The sequence below is a fragment of the Amblyomma maculatum genome, chromosome 3, assembly GCF_055883805.1.
Source record: "Amblyomma maculatum isolate TAMU_Amacu chromosome 3, ASM5588380v1, whole genome shotgun sequence".
Classification (NCBI taxonomy): Eukaryota; Metazoa; Arthropoda; class Arachnida; order Ixodida; family Ixodidae; genus Amblyomma; species Amblyomma maculatum.
Window position 1 is genome coordinate 59,412,838 of NC_139346.1, and position 18,914 is coordinate 59,431,751.

Here is an 18,914-nt window from a genome sequence, read left to right on the forward strand (position 1 = left end):
CACAACCGCAAAAATGTCGACGGAATAAAATGCTATCCGGTAGTCAATAAATGCTATGTATAGGGGCTGGTTATATTACGAGTACTTTTCTATTACCTGGTTTATGGTGTGGCGTGATTGACGGTAGAGCACCCTTTCCAAAATCCTACTTGATCCCTTGGTTGATTAAAGTCTAAGGTTGTCCTCATCCTATTAGAAATTACCTTTGTAAATACTTTCCACGTAACTGATAGTAAGCTGGTTGGTCTGTAACTTCAAGTCCTAGGCGTCGCCTTTCAGCTTTCTTTATTTCATCTTTATTTTCACTGTGCGGTACATGTGCATGGATTATTAGTATTACAGGATTATCAGTATTACAGTATTACAGCCTTTCTTATGAATTAGGGTAATGTTAGCGTTCTTCCTTGAGTCCGGTAATTTTTATGTCTTCAGGCATTGCGTATACAAGGTGGCCAGTTTTTCTAGCACAGTATCTCCTCCATCCTCCAAGAAATCTGTAGTTACAAGATACTCCCCAGCTGTTTTTGTCTGTTTCATTGCTTCTAATGGTTTCTTAACCTCGTCCTTCGTTACTGCCGGAACTTCTGATTACTCTTCATTACAGCAAATTTCATTATAGTCCTGACTGTATGGCTACTGTAGAGATCCGTACAGAACTCCTCGTCTACCTTGGTTATCTAGTCCATGTTAGTAATAGCACTGCCCGCCTTGTCCCTCAGTGCATACATCTGATTTCAGCCTGCGCATAATTTCCTGCTTACCACTTTCAGGTTACGACCGTTCCTTAGAGCGTGCTCAGTTTTTCCCATCCTATTCTTCCTTACGTTGGCCACCTTGTGCCTATTGATTTGCTTTAATATCTCCGCCAGTTCTATCCGGTCTTTTTCGTAGGAGGCTGTTATACATTGGCGCATCTTAATCAAATATTTCGTCTACTTAGTTTACTGGTATCCCCACCAACAACTCTACCGCCTAATTCTACAGCGAACTCAGTAATGATATCTTTGAAATTATTGTTGATTGATTCTAGCTGTATGCTTTAGTCCACACTTTAGGTTTTTCTACAGCATTCCCGTAAACATAATATTCGTTCCATTGCCGCTATAAATCACAAACACAGCCATCCTTAAAAAAACATTTGATATAAAAAGTGCCCTTAACCTCTGTCAGGATTCCATGTGCAGACGAAAGTTCATCGCGGAGTTAAATGAATTTTTTTTCACTACACGAGAGCACCGTATGGCAGTGACATATATCAGAACCGCTTTTACTTACGCTCCAGTGAAGGGAACGCGGTCTACTTGCCTGCGTTTATACCGCATGGCGGCTTCAGCAAAGCGTGGCAAGTGTGTGATTGATGCGATAACAATGCCATTCATATTTTTATTTGGAAACGTAGCCTTTCGATGGGCGCATAAGAGTTTTCCTCTGACGCAGTCCACCTAACTAGCCCAATTCGCAGGCACTGTCCGTTCTCTTTTATTAAGCCACGCATATAACTTTCTGACTTGTTAGAATATAACGCAGCACCGTCCGTTCAAGCCTCCTCAGCCACAACCATCACCGTTGGAGTGAGCAAACGTCACGGACATGTCTGTGGAAGTGATAGTTATCAGGTTGCATGGCAGGGCGATGCTTAGTCGGCCGGTTACGGGGTATCACAAGACCACGTGTCAAGGCAGAGTGATAGCAGTTGCCCACTGGGTAACTGCGTTTACAATCAGGAGACGAAATTTTTAAGCGAACCTTCTTGTACACTTGATATTGAGTGAGTGAGACATATTTTCTTAAGGCCGTGCAGACACGTTGGGGCGTCCTGTTAAAACGAGTTGTTATATTGGGGTAGCCTAGAAATATATCCCAATTACGGTTTTGTTCACTGTGTTTAAAGTTCCAAAGTGGCCAGAGTATGAAGTGAGAAGTAGGGGAGGGCTGCTGATAAATTCAATCAACTGGGGATCTTTAACGCGTACTGTCACTGCAAAATGCAGAGACTCCTTTTGTTTCGCTTCCAGCGTTCCATCTAGTCCTTGCTGAGAGAGTGGTGATTGAGCCCGGGTCTCTACGATTAGTCGTCCAGTACTCTTAACCACACAGCCACCGAGACAAGGCTATACATTCATTTGCATACAGGCAAATTGATAGCAACAGGCTATCAATCTTCCTATGGGCAAATGAATGCATATAAGAAAAAAGACGCACAAAATATTGTGTCATTGAAAGGGAAAATAGCAATGTGCATGAGAGAAGCCATTAAAGCTATCTAATCGTACTCTTAAATAGGGTACCCAAGTGTCTATTCTATTTTTGTTCTCTCTCAGCGCACATGTAATCAAAGGTTAGGGAAGCACCGAAATTGCTGCATTTAGTCTGTCCCTTCACGCGCAGTGTGCACTGTGTAGGACGCAATGCCGGGCGTATTATCACCTAGTTTGAGCGAGTTGCACTGTCTGCGCTTATTCAATTACGACATAAAACGTTCGGGTGGTCGTGGGCCTAACTCAGTACACAACGTTTCGGTTTCTTTAAAGAGCGTGTATGCTTTGCTGGTTTCATTCAAGAGAAAAGTACATAACAGGTGCAGTTACCTCTACTCAACTATATGCCAGGAGTGCGACAGTTAACGAAAATGTACCAACGTAAAGTTCGGCTAACAAAGAGAGCTATGAAACCTAAATTGAGAGGTACAAGACAGCAGGAAGGGTGGCTCAGGAAACCGAGTTAATAGATTCAATATGTATATGAAGAAACCAGTGCTTGAACATAGCATATAATAAGAAGAATTTGTTTTATTTTTCCTGCCTTTTACAATTTGTAGTGTTTGTGTTAACTGTGCCTGCCTTTATCAAGATTGTATTTACCCCGACTGTAGCCCCTCCTTATGTAATGCCCTCGGGCCCTTAAGGATGAAATAAATGAAATGAAATGAAATAGATAACCGATGGCAGTTACATGCATTGGATTAGTTCCCATGAGAACCAAGGGTTATAGGGTCAGCCACAGCTTGGCGGATGAGATCTGGGCCCGTATTACGAGTTTGCGTCGTTATCGAAAGTGTCGCTATCTCTCCGACCCCGAGTCATCTGATTGGTGGAAACGCCGGAACATGACGTTGCCACCTCTTCCGGCTCCGTAGCGCCAACACCCAATTCCTGCATTTCGACCAATCAGATGACTCGGGGTCACGTGAGATAGTGACACTTCGATAGCGGCGCAAACTCGGGAATACGGGCCCAGGACTTTTGCAGGAAATTATTGTCTACAGTCGGCATATAAGTGCGCTAATTGGAGAGACGTGGGAGAGGCATTCACGCTACATTTGGTTTGTTCATTCTTACAGTGACAATGATAATGGTGATAAAAATATGTGTCAGAGATACACTTTGGAGAAATGAATCCCTGTGTATACACGCAATTTTTTTAAATCCTGTGCGCTGTTCTTTCGAGCTGAAAAACATGTGGCAGATAGGCTCAAATATATCAAATAGCTCTATTTCAAGGAAATCTTGATCTTCTTAATAAATATGCTTCTGAATCCAATTTATAAAACATAGTGATACACTTAAGTTCATCCTTTAATACGATAATATTTTACAAACACGCGTCGATGATGTATTAACGCGATAACGTAAACAGGCCTCGTTCACCAAATATCTGCCGTCTGAGGCCATCTGCGGACGTTCATGACAAGCATGAGCATGGAGCTGCTAGGCGGTAAGTGGCAGCTGACATGGCCGCTTACTAACTTGAAGTAAGGTTGTATGATATTACGTTTGGCAGGAGCTTTTCACTCAAAATTCTCCTCCTACTGGGAGTGTGATATCAGATTCAGCCTGTGAGGACCGTGGCATTGCCATTACTTCTAGGCCACACATTTTTACCTTGATACTCCTTGATTAATGCAAGGCCTTTTTTTAGGTTTTCAGTGCAAGCTTTCGCGTCGTACCTTTAAAGACGGGACTTAAGTGCCCTGCGTAATGTTTTCATTTTACGACTTCAAATGTTTTATTTCATATTTTTATTTAATATTTTTATACACCCACACTTGTAGCCATCAAGCATTGGCTTTTCAGTCTGAGAGGTTTGACACCTTTAAAACATAATTCATACAATTATTTCAAAATATTTTAATTACTCTCTAATTGTTCTTAATTATCATCATCATCAAGTGTTGGCTTTCAGTTCTTAGCATTTTGACGCATTTGAACCCCCTTTCCCTCATTTCTATTCTTGATTATTCAGCTAATCAGTTATTTACAGCTGTTTTAAACCCTACTCATTGCTCATCATAAAGGATTGAGTATTAATTCCCTAAAAGTGATATGACAAAGATGCGACGCTTTTCCTCAGCCCCAGATAACATCCGACACGCGCCGCCGACACCGTCGACAGCTGTTCGATCGAGGAAACTGCATAAGCTACCGCTTAAGATATGGGCAATTAAACAAAATAATCTGTATAATCATATCTGCAGTAAAGCATAGATTTGGACGAACAGTGGACGGATGAACGCTTGGTCCTCTTCGACGTCTGGGTAATAAGAGGTGCTGTTACGCTCAGTAATAAGGCGGGAATGTATCTGTAGCGAATTTAAGCTTTCGCAGCGAAGCTAGCATTAGAACAGAACGAGCAGCGTGGCAGGCTTATTAAACCGAACAGCTCGTGCCGTGTGAGCACACTGTTCACGCGCCGGTCAGCTTCATTTTCTTCTTTCGCCACCTGGAAACGCCGATCTTAAGGCTTCCGCTTTACAGCGTCACTTTGCGCTACAGGGCGCCCCGCCTAGAAGGAACGGAGAAATGTACGCGCTGCTTTTCCACGGCAGGAATGGGTGTTCCACGGTTGCAAGCAGATTGGCAGATAAGCCAGCAACATCCAAGGGAAGGAGGTCCTGGGGAGGTGTCTCCGTGTATGCGCGCTTGAGGGGATCTAAGGAGACGATCTCTTCTCAACCATTCTGCAGGATAGTCGCCGACTGTGGCGTATTGTTGCGAACGCGGTACGGGCCATCGTACGGGGGTAAGAGGCGTTTTTACAGCATCTACACTTAAAAGAACATGCGTTGAGGACGCAAGGTCCGGGTGCACGAAGACTTGTCGTTTAGATGATCTAAGCGGTTTTGGGTGCAGGTGAGGAATACAGTCCTAAATACATTGAAGATGCCGCAATGATCGGGACGAGGGCGCCGAAGGAGCGAACAAGTCTCCGGGAAGTCGCAGGGGTGCACGAAGACGGGTTCGGCAGCCAAGCAGGCAAGGCCACTGCGAAGAAAGGCGCGGAGGCCAAAAAGCAGGATGGGAAAGTGGACAGCTTAGTGTTCACGATCAAGGCAAGCAGTAAGGGCAGTCGTGAGCTGATGATGGAGCCATTCGACCATGCTGTTGGCACAGGGATGGTATGCTGTGGTGCGACAGTGCTTAGTTCCGGGCAGAAGGGTTAGGGAAGTGAAGAGGGCGCATTCGTATCGCCCAAGGGTCTGACAAGAGGTGACATCCGCAACCTTTTGAGCCACCTCAGCAGGCAGGTTGTAAAGTAAGTGACGAAACCGAGATGCCTTCGATGTGACCTGCTGGAGATGGGAGATGGCTTCCACCCGGGTGAACAAAATCTGCGGATGCTTGAGTCAGAATGTAGGTAGGCGGAATTGGATAGCTGCGACGTCCCGTGGGCGCAAGTTAGCGTCAGACGGAAAGTCGCATTAGAGCTGTACGTTGCTGAGGTTGGTGATCCCATAGGCTGCAGTCACCACTGTAGCAAATTTACGGTGTCGCAGCGAGCACCAGAACAGACGGCCAGCGTGGCATGCTTTTTGAACCGAACAGTGCGTGCCGTGCGTTCGCACCAAGGAGGTTATAAACAAGTTTTTTTTTTATAACCTCTTTGGTGCGCACCGGGCACCCGCCGTTCAATTTCATTTTCCTCTTTCTCCGAAGTAAACGCCTATCTTAGCGCCTCCGCTTTACAGCATCGCTTTGCGCTACTTATCTAACAGATATATTAGGGCGAAAACATTTAATGCGCCACAGTTTTCAGAAGGAGCGGTCGGCAGAAGCTTTCGGCAAAAGGTGTCACACTTTCGAGGAAGATAGTTAAAAATAAATAAATAAACCTTGCCTCCACCGGGAATCGAATCTCCATCCCTTCGATAACCAGGCGAGCGATTTACCAACTGCGCCACGTCCCGGACCTTGACACGTTCGTCATAAATCCCCTTGTCTAATGTGAGGACAGCGAGACTCCGCGCGTGAGAGATATTGTGCCTTGAATTTCCTGTAAACGAATTATAGAAAGCGGCTGAATTTTGATACTTTCAATAAAATGCTGTTTGTGCTCAGCAAGGGGCGCACAGTACCGTCATGACTGGTCTTGACATCACCAGGCGATTCATGCATAGACGAAGCTTACCCCTCCGGCCGTCCGAACTAGACCTCCGGCCGGCGCCTTTTATTTGGCGTATCCTCGAATGCCGCAGCACCCAGCAAACAAAAGCAGACAAGATGTCTAGGAGGCATTCATACCACAGGTATGAGCGGCAGTTCAAATTAGTTTACAGGACAGAAAAGGCGCTGTATCTGTCACAATTCTCCGCGGACATATGTACCACACCGTAAAGAAAGTTAGGAAGGTGGGAGAGAAAGACGAGAGGGAGATAGAGGTGTCGTAGTGGAGGGCTACGATCCACTGCGCTAAAATGACTTTCGCCTTATAGCACTTTATTGGTCCAAAATGCCCTCTAGACTTTCTTGAACAGTTACGTATTGCGACATATGTACACAATTCATTGGCCAAAAGGTCTGTTTCCTTTGACCTGAATAAGCATGAACCTACTGGACGTGCTATTTAACTGCAACGATAAAGTATCGGAAATAATTGCAACTTTTGTAAACACATTTAAAACAACTTTAAACGCAAGATGACTTTCGCCCTTTGAGATAGAAGAAGAATAACGTGGTGAGATCCGCCCAAAACGAGTTCAAAACGTTTTGCTTTATGATGTTAGAGCGCACAGGTTATCCTTATTTATGCCGCATTTCTTGATGCATTAATGCGCGTATTTGTAGTCTCTTTGGGCCATGTTGTTGTCAGCCTTCACGTCCTTGTAGTTACAGTGCTTGCGTATCCTATGACGGTTTTAGTTAGAGCGACCTGCCATAAGAGAAATGAGGCGCAAGTGAATGCAGTACCTCCTTGCTGCTATTGAATTCACGCTTCCGTTCACAATTGACAGTGAAAATGACTGAGTTTAATGCGGAAGCACTGTATCAAAGAGCGAAATCCGACTATGAATATTGAGCAACACATGACGCTCAGGGTGTCCTTTGCAAAAGTTGGCATAGTAACAGCCTACCTGCCGCCAATTGAGGCACACCACTGTACACCCCGCTGCCCGCACACGGTTACCTTGATATACATATGTACAGGGGTAGTCAAAAGTTCCCAGGCCGCTCTAAATGGCCGAGGAGTGGTTGCTCTCCGCTATCGCTGCGCTGCTATCAGATGCGCCCCGCGCCGCGCACCGGTGCCGAGCGTATGCACTGAGAGGGTGTCCGGCAGCTTCGTTCTCGCTCTCCTTGATGACAAAGCATCGAGAAACAATGTGGCGCGGCTTCGCGGTTTTTTTTTTATTTTGTGGCACTGCAGCACGTGCCTCAGCAGATGACCGTTTGGTGGAGTTAAGCGGAACGCTGGCCTCAATGTTTAGTTTTACTACGTGCGCTAATTCGCACTTCTCGCCTTCTTGGCGTTTTTTTTATGACATGCGTGTACCTTGCCATCAGCCCTTTCACAGCTCGCGGGGCCTCACGGTGGCTTCTCTAATTGTTTTACTTGTTGACATTTTACGGAGCATGAATAGGATTAGAGCCCGCATTTGTTTCTTGTGCTTCTGAAAGGTTTTCTTTGACGCGTAATTGCCGTTTCGCTCTCTCAGAAATTGTATTAGTATGTGCTAGCTCATCAATATACGCGGATTAATCACTTCGATATGCGGGATTTGGAGATTTAACATGCGTTACGGATGCTTCTGCGAAGTATTTCATGATTTTTCACGCACTATGAACTGTCAGCGTCACGTTCCCAGGGCTCGCGTACGTTTTTCTGCTATTTTGAGAATGAAAAGTGCACTTTCGAATATTGGCAGAAAACAAGCAGACAATGAATGCGCCGCACGACACGCGGTCGCTTTAATAGTTCTTTTACGTTAGGCGACGTGCTCTTAAACCCGTTCCACAATTTTACATTATGCGCTTCCCGTCGAGTGGACTGATTCATCACCACCGCAGAGACATCTTGTTGACGTCTGCGATTTCTTGTATTTGGTCGGATACTGTTCCGGTGTTTGTTGCTTTCGCGCTTTTGACGTCTCCGCACTCATGTATGACAGTAGAAGCGCCAAACGAAAGCTGAGATGTTCGCAGCCCGGTGGCAACACCAAAGCAAATACACGTGATCACAGATATTGACTATAGGCCCCTGCCGTGTTGAATATATCAGTCTGCCCGACAAGAGCGCGGAGAATAAAGGCCAGGTACGGGTTGAATAGCGTGTCGCTTAAACTAAAATATTTTTGACATGACCACGCGTTTTGAAACGCATTCTTTACTCGCCTAATTTCTGAAAACATGGAAAAGTACTCTTACCTTCTCTTGTGAGCAAGTAGGCGAGTGCAAGCGCTCAAAAAAACAATCCTACTTCGTAGAAATGTTGGTAACCTGTGCATCATCCCTAATATTAGGGGGTCGTCCCATGCGTGAGGATACTTAACATGCTCAGTAATACAAGGATCGAGAGGAGGAGCTGGATATAAGGTAGCAACGAAAACCCTTCCGAAGCACAAGCAAACAATGAGCGCTCTACCACGATTCGTTCCCAGTAAATTACCAACAAAGAATGCAATTAGAGAAGCCACAGTGAGGCCCCGTAAGCTGTGAAAGAGCTGATGGCAAGGTAAACGCCTGTTATCGCGAGCCAAGAAGGCGAAAGTACGAAGAAGCGCGTATAGTACCACTAAATATTGAGGCCAGCTTCATATTTCACTCCGCCGATCGGTCATCTGCCGAACCACGGGCTGCAGTGCAGCAGAATCTGAAGAAGGAAACGTTAAGGCTCGCCGCACTATCTTTTTCACTGTGTTGCGATCAAAGACAGCGAAAACGAAGGGATCGGACACCCTCTCAGCGCATCACCTTGCCATCGGCGCGTGGCAGGCCGCGCATCTGATATCAGCGCCGCGATAGATGAGAGCAGCCGCCTATCGGCTATGCGGAACGGCCTGTGAAATTTTGACTGCCCAGTACGTTGTCCACAATATTGTTATTGAGTGACCGTACACGTCGGAATTTTCGGTTAGCTTTTGACCTTAGACCTACAGTCTTTCGCATTAAGTACTAACCAAGGTTAAACTAAAAAAACCATTTCTTTTGTGGTTACCATTCCAAGAAAATATATGTTTATAATCATACCTATGCATGCGCTATAACCTTCTTGTGGTTTGCGTAAGCCTACCTCATTTCCAACACGTGACACAGTTTGATCACAAAATAAACAAAAGAAATGCTGAAGCCTAGCGCCGATAACTAGGGTATATATTCTGCGTGTTGTATATGGTGAACGATGTCACCCGTGCCAGGTGGCGCGTTTACAAGCAGGATAACAGAAGTTGCAAATAATTGGCACAGAACATTAAAATATGATCAAACTATATACGATACGAATAATTTCCTATACTGTGTTGAGTCTATCTCTGATATGGACTGAACAATATTGTTTTCGTTTTCAATTATAAAGATGTTATCTAATCAAATAAATATGTCGGACCTTGGCATTGTATGCATAGCTAATATATATGCTCACAATCTTTTGTGCAATAATTAAGAAACTTCAGCATCATTTCATCATCATTTATTAACCCTTAAAGGTCCCGTTTGGGACATTACATAAGGGGGGGGGGGGGAGAGGTACAGGGTTGTTCAGCAGTCATACATGATCATAAATATAAACGTAATATAGAAGTATAGTAAAAATACAGAAAATAACCCGATAAAAACACAAAATAGAAACAGCAGGTAAAACAAGGTGAAAAAAGACAAGAGTAAGAAATTCAGATAATCAAGTCATGGCAGAGTGGCAAAAATATAAAACAAAATCAAATTACAGCTATGGAAGTAAGACCGGCTGGTCAGTTTGCAGGGCTTGCCAGCTGACATAAGGTACAGGAAGATTATTTTTAATTGAGATAGTCGATTAGGAGCTGTCCGAATCCAGAACGATTAGCCTCAATGACAATGTGTTCGGGGAGGTTATTCCAGCTTTCTATCGCACTGGGAAGAAAGGATTTATTGAAAGAATTTGTTGAGCCGTGCAAACGCTGTATGCTTAAAGAGTTAAATAAACCGGCGAGATGATCGTACCGGAGCTCGTAGAAGGTTTTCTCGAAATACTGGAAAGTTAAACTACAGTTTGTGAAAAAGACAAAGAATGGAATTTTTCCTGCGGAAAGCTAATGATTTGAGAACTATCGAGAGATGATTTCTGTGATGCTGAGCTGCGATTTATACTGTGAGGTGATGAAGCGTGCTGCCCGATTCTGGATGGCTTCGAGTGATTCTATCAAGTAGGTCTGGTGAGGATTCCATATTGTTGAGGCGTATTCTAGTTTAGTCCAAATGTACGCTTCATATGCTAGTTGTCTGGTGGCTGTGGTGGACATGGAAAGTGATCTCCTGATGAATCCGAGTGATTTGGAAGCACTAGCACATAGTTTGGTGATGTCGTCAGCCCAAGTTAGGTTGGTTGTTATCTCGATGCCATGGTACCTGTATGAATTTGTTTGAGAGAGTGCTATGGAGCTCAGGGAGTACGAGAAAGGAAGAATGGAACGTTTACGTGAAATGTGCATGAATTTACATTTCGAGACATTGAGCTGCATTAGCCAGTCGGAACGCCCCTTCTGAATTCGGGTTAGGTCATCCTGTAACATTTCCTGATCTCTGCTATTGACTATGCGACGATAAATGACGCAGTCGTCCGCAAAGAGATGGACAGATGATGAAATACCAGATGGCAAATCGTTAATGAAAATTAGGAAGCGTAACGGAGCAAGAAGCGTTCCTTGGGGGACCCCGGAGATTACTCTAGTAGTTTCAGATGCATGATTGGCGATGACGGTGAATTGCAAACGGTTAGTTAAGAAACAGTGGATCCAGGATAAGACAAGAGGGTCAAGTAACAGACATGAGAGTTTGGAGAAAAGACGTTGGTGAGGAACGCGATCGAATGCCTTGGCGAAGTCTAAGTAAATGATATCGGTTTGGAAAGAAGCGTCTAGATTTAAGTGAAGATCAGTTGTGAGTTCGAATAGTTGAGTTTCGCAAGAAAAACCTGTCCTGAAACCATGCTGATTGCGAAAGAAGAAACAATTGTAGTCAAGGTGAGATGCGATATGCGAGTATATTATATGTTCGATAAGTTTACAAGAGATACATGTCAGTGAAATTGGTCGATAATTTGAGGGGTCGGAGCGATCTGCAGCTTTGAAGACTGGTATAACCCAAGCAGCACACCAGCATTGGTCCAACAATGGTTCATCACTGGAAAAGAATGGCATCAATATTGGACTGATATTGGCATTTGGGCATTTTACTACATTCTCCATTCTTGGCCCATCTTTCGTTCCAAGATTGGTCCAGTGTTCAACCAAGCTGGAGCCACCAATGTAGGCACAATATTAGACTTTCCATTCATGCACCATTCTTGCCAATACTGTCCAGCATTATACCATCATTGTATTACCAATATTTGCTTAATACCAGCTATTCCATTGATGGCCCATTGTCAATGCTAATATCATACCAATGGTTAGCCATTGCAGGTGCACTGGCTACTCCATTCATGCCGCATATTGTCGATACCAATATTAATCGAATGGTTTATGGGTACACCGGCTACTCCATTCATGTACCATTGATGATGTCAAGATTACACATTTTGTGGCACTGCCTGTGCAGGCCATAAAATGCAGCCTTTTTCATTCTAGCCATATTCGTGACAGCACATCGAACTTGCTGGGACAATAATGGCCTTTCAAATAGGAATGGCCATAATAATTCAAATTGTCGCTCATGAGCAACCAGTAGATATTCAGGGCAAGGTTCACAAAGAGATAATATTTATTGCAATTGTTACTATAGACGGCAGTTGTTACTAGCCAGCGCTGAGGGCACACACAGCCGCAGTTAGCAGGACAGTGGCAGGGTTGGTCAGGGCAGGGCGGGCTCTCGGGAAGTGGAAGGGGCCAGGGAGCTGGAGGGCACACTCATAGGCGTAGTGAGGGGGCTGACCCTGCAATTGCATTCACAGGTGGCATGCCTGGTTCGCCAGGGGAGGTTTCAGCAAAACGCCTTTTTCTTCCACCCCCTCTGTCACAGGAACCAGGCAGCCACCTGCGAATAAATGCGTGTGCCTCCAAATCGTCCACCCCAACTTTTTCGCAAAAGGCACCTGCACAAAAACAATGAGGAAACAAAATTTACAACACCATTACGAGGCATATAAAATCGCGTGCATTATTTTAGGAAGATGTAGAAAATTCCAGGATTCATGTACCGAAATTCATGGTCAATGAGAAACACTATACTGATGAGTTCCAGATTAGTTTCAGCTGCCTTGGGTTTATTAGGATGAAAGACGCACATACATTGCATAGCATGTGCCCTGTTGCATTTTGATCGCCTCCACAGCAATACGGCTGAGACAGCCAGTGTTTCATCCCACACTAGGAATTACTGCTTGATTGTCGGCTGTCTCCGCATATGACTGGCGCGCTAGTTTTTTGCCGCTCCTACGCTTTCGGCGATGTGCAAACAGTTTATACTAAATATCGTTACCAAGAGAATGTTCGGCGACCATTTGCATTTTTTTAAATGGCTAGATTTAATATACACAAGCGATCTAAGCCCACGACTGCTGCACTGGCCGCTGGTTAGCTGATATACGCTTTTGACTGGTTTTGTTGGTAGTTCACTTAAACGGGAGCTCACTTAAACGGGTAGCTCACAGGTGCATCATTTTTACACATATACTGCTTGTCCAAGCAAATTTGATCCAAGGGATAAAAAAAACATTTCGGAGGCAGGCAAAGGAAACCAGATACATATTGCTGGAAGCTACCTTGAGCGCCACAGAAAAGGTTTTGTTTGGAATTCTTAATTGACATTATTTGCCTAAATTACTGATTATTTACTTACACAATAAATGGTGTTGCTACTTTGAAGAGTAACGGCACAAACCACGTTTGATTATTTGCGATAAATAACCCTCACGTCTGCATTTTGAACGCCAGATACAGTAGGAAACCACGAAAATACAAAAACCAGATTCCTGGACAATACAATTGAGGACTTGGCTTGGCTCGACAGCCCTGTGTAGCGTTAGACCTACAAGTTGCCTATGGTTTCTTAGTCCGCGCCAGCACATTCGTCCAGCAAGACTGTATTTGTATTTTACAGCTAAAAAATACTGTTCCACTCATTTGTATCCTTACCGCTTTGTAGTCATTATCCGCATTGCAAAGTTCGGCGCGCTCATTGTAACTCGAGCCTTCATGTGCGCCAAAGGGTCGACGCGAAGCAACCATCGCCAGCATATCACCCTTACTCATGCTAGCCATCATAGCGGCAGGTTGTTTTGTCCGCTCAAAATCATGTTGTGAGCAGCACAATCGAGGTGCGCGAATGGGCTGGTAACGGTATCTACATAACCCGGAATTTATCTGCAGCTGGAAAAAAGGTACACATGAGGTTTCTAACCGCAAATATTGAAACAGGGGTTTCCGAACGTGCTCACCGACTCTAAGTCCTACTTATTGTCTAAAGTGAATATTTAGTACTTGAAGCGAATAACCTCACTTCGCTACGTACACAATAAAAATTTTCTGCGCTGTCCTAAGTGGCTGCCAGCAATGCGCCACCGGTTTCCATCGTCTGTTTCTAATGGTTTATTTATAACCCTTGGCTCAAGATATGGGGCGCAGCAGGTGTGATGTAGCTTGAATAAAACCTGCAAGAGATTATATATATGGGTAGATTTGTAAGGTTTACAGATTTCACTTACAAATTCTACGGGAATCGCGTCACTGCGGCCTTTCTTTGACACGTAATAGCGCTATATTCGTGGCTAAAATAAAGTACTCAACGTATTAATTAAGCTTAGCAATTGCAGCTGTAACAGAAAGTGAGGGCCGGCGACAGCTAAGGTGTGCCTAGCTTTCAAATTTTCTTAGACGACACAACCGTTCGAAATATGGAATATTAAAAAAAGCCCTTGATATTGGCTTTCTCACAGCGTATTATGGGTGCCTTAGTTTAGAAACATAATCCAGGTCCCATGGCCATCTTTCGTTTCCAATGAAATTCTTATATGTGGTGGGCGAATATCTAGACACAAAAGAATTAACTTTAGTTTTTCAAGATACGCGTAGTTCCCTCGAAAAAAAAAATTGTGTGGTATATCTCTAGAGGTAGAAAACGCTGTTTTTACCATTTCAAAAGGTTGCAAGTTTGGATACCATGATTTTGTCATCTACTATGTTTTACTCACTAAATATATGCAGGTTTTACATTTACAAACACTATTAGAAACCTGTTTTGTTTTTGCAGTTGAGTTATTAAAAAATCGCAAACTTTGCTTCAGGAGCGTTATGCTGCAAAAATATTATTCATTTTTAACCTTATGTACTGGCATATGATGCATTAGGTTGGTTGCACTAAATATGTTTTCACTTCCTGACGCATGTTCTTAATTCCAGGCAGTATCTGGAGCTCCAGACCACTAGGTGTGTTCTCCACAACGCATCAAAATTGCTCAGAATTCGAAAACAGCAGTAAAGGGCAAATTTGCTGCCATTAAAAAAAGATCATCTTCGATTTTTATTCAAATCCCTCTCAAAAATCTTCAGTACCTCAAAAATATCACGGACTAAAAAGTGTTGCGTTATACTGTTTAAAAATATAAAATTAGATATTAAACCGAGTGCTTGTGCTGATAATGACCAAACTCAGCCTGCATTCTTGCAAGATCCAATAATATCTTGGCACAGAAACTATTTCTCTACATTATCTAGGTTCCATTCTTTATTTCTGAAAAAATTTGAAGCTCTAGATTTGTGTGTGCATCTGCATATTATTTTGAATTTGGACAAAAGTAAGAAAATGTTAAAATAAGGAAAACTGATTAGAATTGAAGAAACGGCCGCAACATCAATTTTTATCAAAATGTGTGGAAACAATGCAAAGTATATTACTAATATGAGCCAGTAAATATATTGAATTCTGCAAAATGTAATATTAGAAATATAAAAATGCCTGTTTTTGTTCTATAGATGTGCTTATATGGCTCCCCCTTATGGAGTAGGCATCAAAACTTCAAGTTAGTATTTGCTGAATTTAGTTACAGTTTACCTTAAGTAAAATTTAAAACCTTGTCAGCGCTTATACATCCTTTTTCTGCTTCTGGGCAAATAGCTTAAAATGGTATTGATTCACTATTTCTGTCAATTTCATGGCAGAACGCAAGTGAAGGCTGAACTTTTTCTCTGTCCTGCATTCTTTTTTATTGCTAGATGCAATAGTATTCAATCTAGTTTATTAATATATTATTCCATTTCTCAGCTTTGACCACCACTAACAATACCATATTTTTGAAGATGATTTTTCAATGTGTAAGTTTTATAATTACAATCATAAGCAAATCGCTTTCCAGCGTAATAATTTTGGTGGCGTTACAGAGAACACACATAGCAGGTTAGAGTCTCCAAATTCTGCCTTAAATTAACAATATGACCTGCGTAATAAACACAGAATGTTTTAGTGCAAACGACGTAACGCATCACGTCAGTATGTAAGGTTGAACATTAACATTTTTGTAGCGCGTTGTTCTTGAAGCAAAGTTTGCGATTTTTTACTAAATCAACTGCATCAATGAAACACACTTTTAATACTTCTTATACAAGTAAATGTTACGCAAATGCGGTGAGTAAAAAGCAATGAATGACAAAATTTTACGCAACCAGCCGGCCTCCAAACTTGCAACTTTTTGAAACGACAAAAACGGCGTTTTCCAGCTTTAGTGATAGGCGTTTTTTTTTTTCGAGAATACTACGCCGCATCTGGCAAACCTAAGGGTCATTCCTTTGTGTCGAGACATTAGCCCACTACATATGAAAATTTAATTAAAAAAAATGGTCATGGCACCACGATTACTGTTCCTGTCCGAAGACATCCATATTTGTTTTCATTTCGTCTCCTTCAAACAGGCTGGTTTAGCCAATGCGGTGAATAAAAATATCATCGCATATATTAAAGATTTTCGCGCTATATGTTATAGCTAAAGCTACCTATATTGTCACAACTGTCATACATTATTTGTATCTGAAACAACATCACAAAAGGGATTCGATTGCAAATTGTTCGCTAGTTAAATAGACGTACGAGATGACACACGTATACTTTGTAGAATACAATTTAGGAAAGAGCAGATACAAACTACAGGCGAATAATGCTATGATATGGAGCATATGTATTACTCCGATTAACAGTAAAAAAAATCAACTTTTAACATATTAATATATTCGACAAACTATTGGATGCTCACATAGGAACACAATTAATGAGCTCATCGACGCATATAATGTCTATGGGCATTAGATGTGTGGATGACTTCGTTTTATTCCAATTCGTGCGTCACTCAAAATAATTGAGCGAGAAAAAAGTTAATGCCTACACAATTTTCAGTGAGTATACCACAAATTATACTAAGGTGCCTCATATATGTCACATCACCTAGCAAGTGAAATGGGATAACAGAAGTAATCAGACTCTAACCCTGATCAGCATTTCGCTTTTGCGCCATCTTTGTAAGTTTTAGGCAGGCTTTTCCACTGATTATCCTCTTCTTTATACCCCTGCCACCCACAGGACACAAATCTTCTGGGGGTACCGAACTGTTGGTTTTCGCACCAGTGATACAACTTAATCGATCCATTTATACGTAGAAAACACTCTCGATGCGCACCTAAAAAAAAAATGAAAGCATGTATGTGTAGGCGAAATCATTCACCGGCGATTTAATAATATAATTTGAACAATAAAATCAAAGGATCACACTCGAAGTAACAAAAAAGTGGTGGAGAGATAGGAATTGAAGCAATGAAAGGCGGTTGCTTTCTGCAAAAAGCCAATAGCAAGAGGTCCACCGTCTATAAGAACAGGCAATAAAAATAAGGCATATTTAAAGGTGCATGCAGCAGTTACAGTGATGCAGTGCTACCTTTTTTTAGGCAGGCTTTTCCGCTGATTTTCTTCTTCTTTATTGCCCTTCCAACCACAGGACACATATCTTCTGGGGGTTGTTGGTTTTCGCACCAGTGATACAACTCAATCGATCCATTTCTACGTAGAAAACGCTCCCGATGCGCATCTAAAAAAATGAAAGCATGTATGTGCAGGCTAAATCATTCACACATGATAAAACAATATGATTTGAACAATGAAATCAAATGATCACACCCAGAGCAACAAGAAAGTGGTGGAGAGACAGAAATTGAAGCAATGAAAGACGTTTGCTTACTGAACAAAGCCTATAGCAAGAGGTCCTGCGTCTATAAGAATAGGCAATAAATTAAGGCACGTTTACAGGTGCATGCAGCAGTTAAAGCGATGCAGTGTTACCTTTCTTTTTCACTGCAGTGATTGGTATAAATATTACAGCAATTGCTAGGCATCTCAGGTAACCCCATTGAAAACTTCTTTCAAGGTACCGAGGAGCAGTGGCGTGTTATTTGCAGCTGTTAACGGAAAGACAGGCTATCCTATGAGTGCATGCGCATTTCCTCCTTTTTGTACCTTGAATAAAAGCGACTGAACAGTGAGTGTTGCAAGAGGTGCAGCGTCCCTAGGAATGGGGAACAAAATTAAGTTTTAGTAAACAGAGGTACAAAAAGAAGCAAATATGCCTGCAATAATAGCATGATGGCCTACCTTTTGATCAACAGCTGTAAACAACCTGTCACTGCCAGTCGGTTCTTTAGATAGGCTTATCAATGCCAGAACTTAAACCTAAGAGCAATATGAGTAATATTTATTGCGGTCACGGCCGTAAACAATTCTAGCGCAACACTCCATTACTGTAACTATTCAACAGTCCATTTATACATATCTTCATTAAAGAACCATGCACATCATATTAAGTTGCTCTTTTCTACTCCCAAATGATTTCCTATAGAATTAGAATACGTGGATCGCCGCTTCGGTTTCAACATTCTTGCACGATGGCTATGGCGTGCACTTCATGCATACGGTACGGTACGTGAGGTACAAAGAGCTGTAATTGCCGAACAGGCGGACCTGACGGCCTGTCCCATTTCGCCTGAAAGTGCGCGCCGTGATCGAGTGCTTCGCGAGCAACATATTTCGGACGATATGGTTGCCTCATACCGGCCGTCAATGTTTTGTACAATGTGTCCCGCGTGCACGTTGTTTACTTTGCAGTGACAGGGACGCAGTGCACACACGGCTTATGTGCCTGTTTGTTTGTATTGTTATTTTCCCCCGCCTTCGAAGCGCGTCTGCGAAATCGCTCTCCTATTGTCGCCGCTTTCTGATAACGCCCTCACCTGAAGGCGCGTGCTCAGAAGGGGGGCGTCGATTAAAAAAATTTTGAAAAGGGGCTCACTTGCGCTGTTCACGGCTTTCAATTCCTCAATATGATATTAACCATTATAAAAGTGGAGGTTCATTATGACTTGATTATAGCCTAATCATCAAGCGGCATCACGCACACAATGTCCGCCCCACTGTAAAATTCGCTTGCACAGACGGCACGGACAGTTTTCAAAACTTCGTCTGCACATCTGAAAACAA

At 42.9% G+C, this 18,914-nt stretch overlaps 1 long non-coding RNA gene across 1 annotated transcript; it reads right to left on the minus strand.

Moving 5' to 3' along the window:
• Positions 1 to 12,154: 12,154 nt before the first annotated feature.
• LOC146194836 (uncharacterized) lies at positions 12,155 to 17,588 on the minus strand. Its single transcript, XR_014705485.1, has 3 exons — positions 17,323 to 17,588; positions 16,878 to 17,067; positions 12,155 to 12,498 (listed from the first exon to the last, which is right to left on the minus strand). It is a non-coding gene; the product is annotated as an uncharacterized LOC146194836 (long non-coding RNA).
• Between the last annotated feature and the right edge of the window lie 1,326 nt (positions 17,589 to 18,914).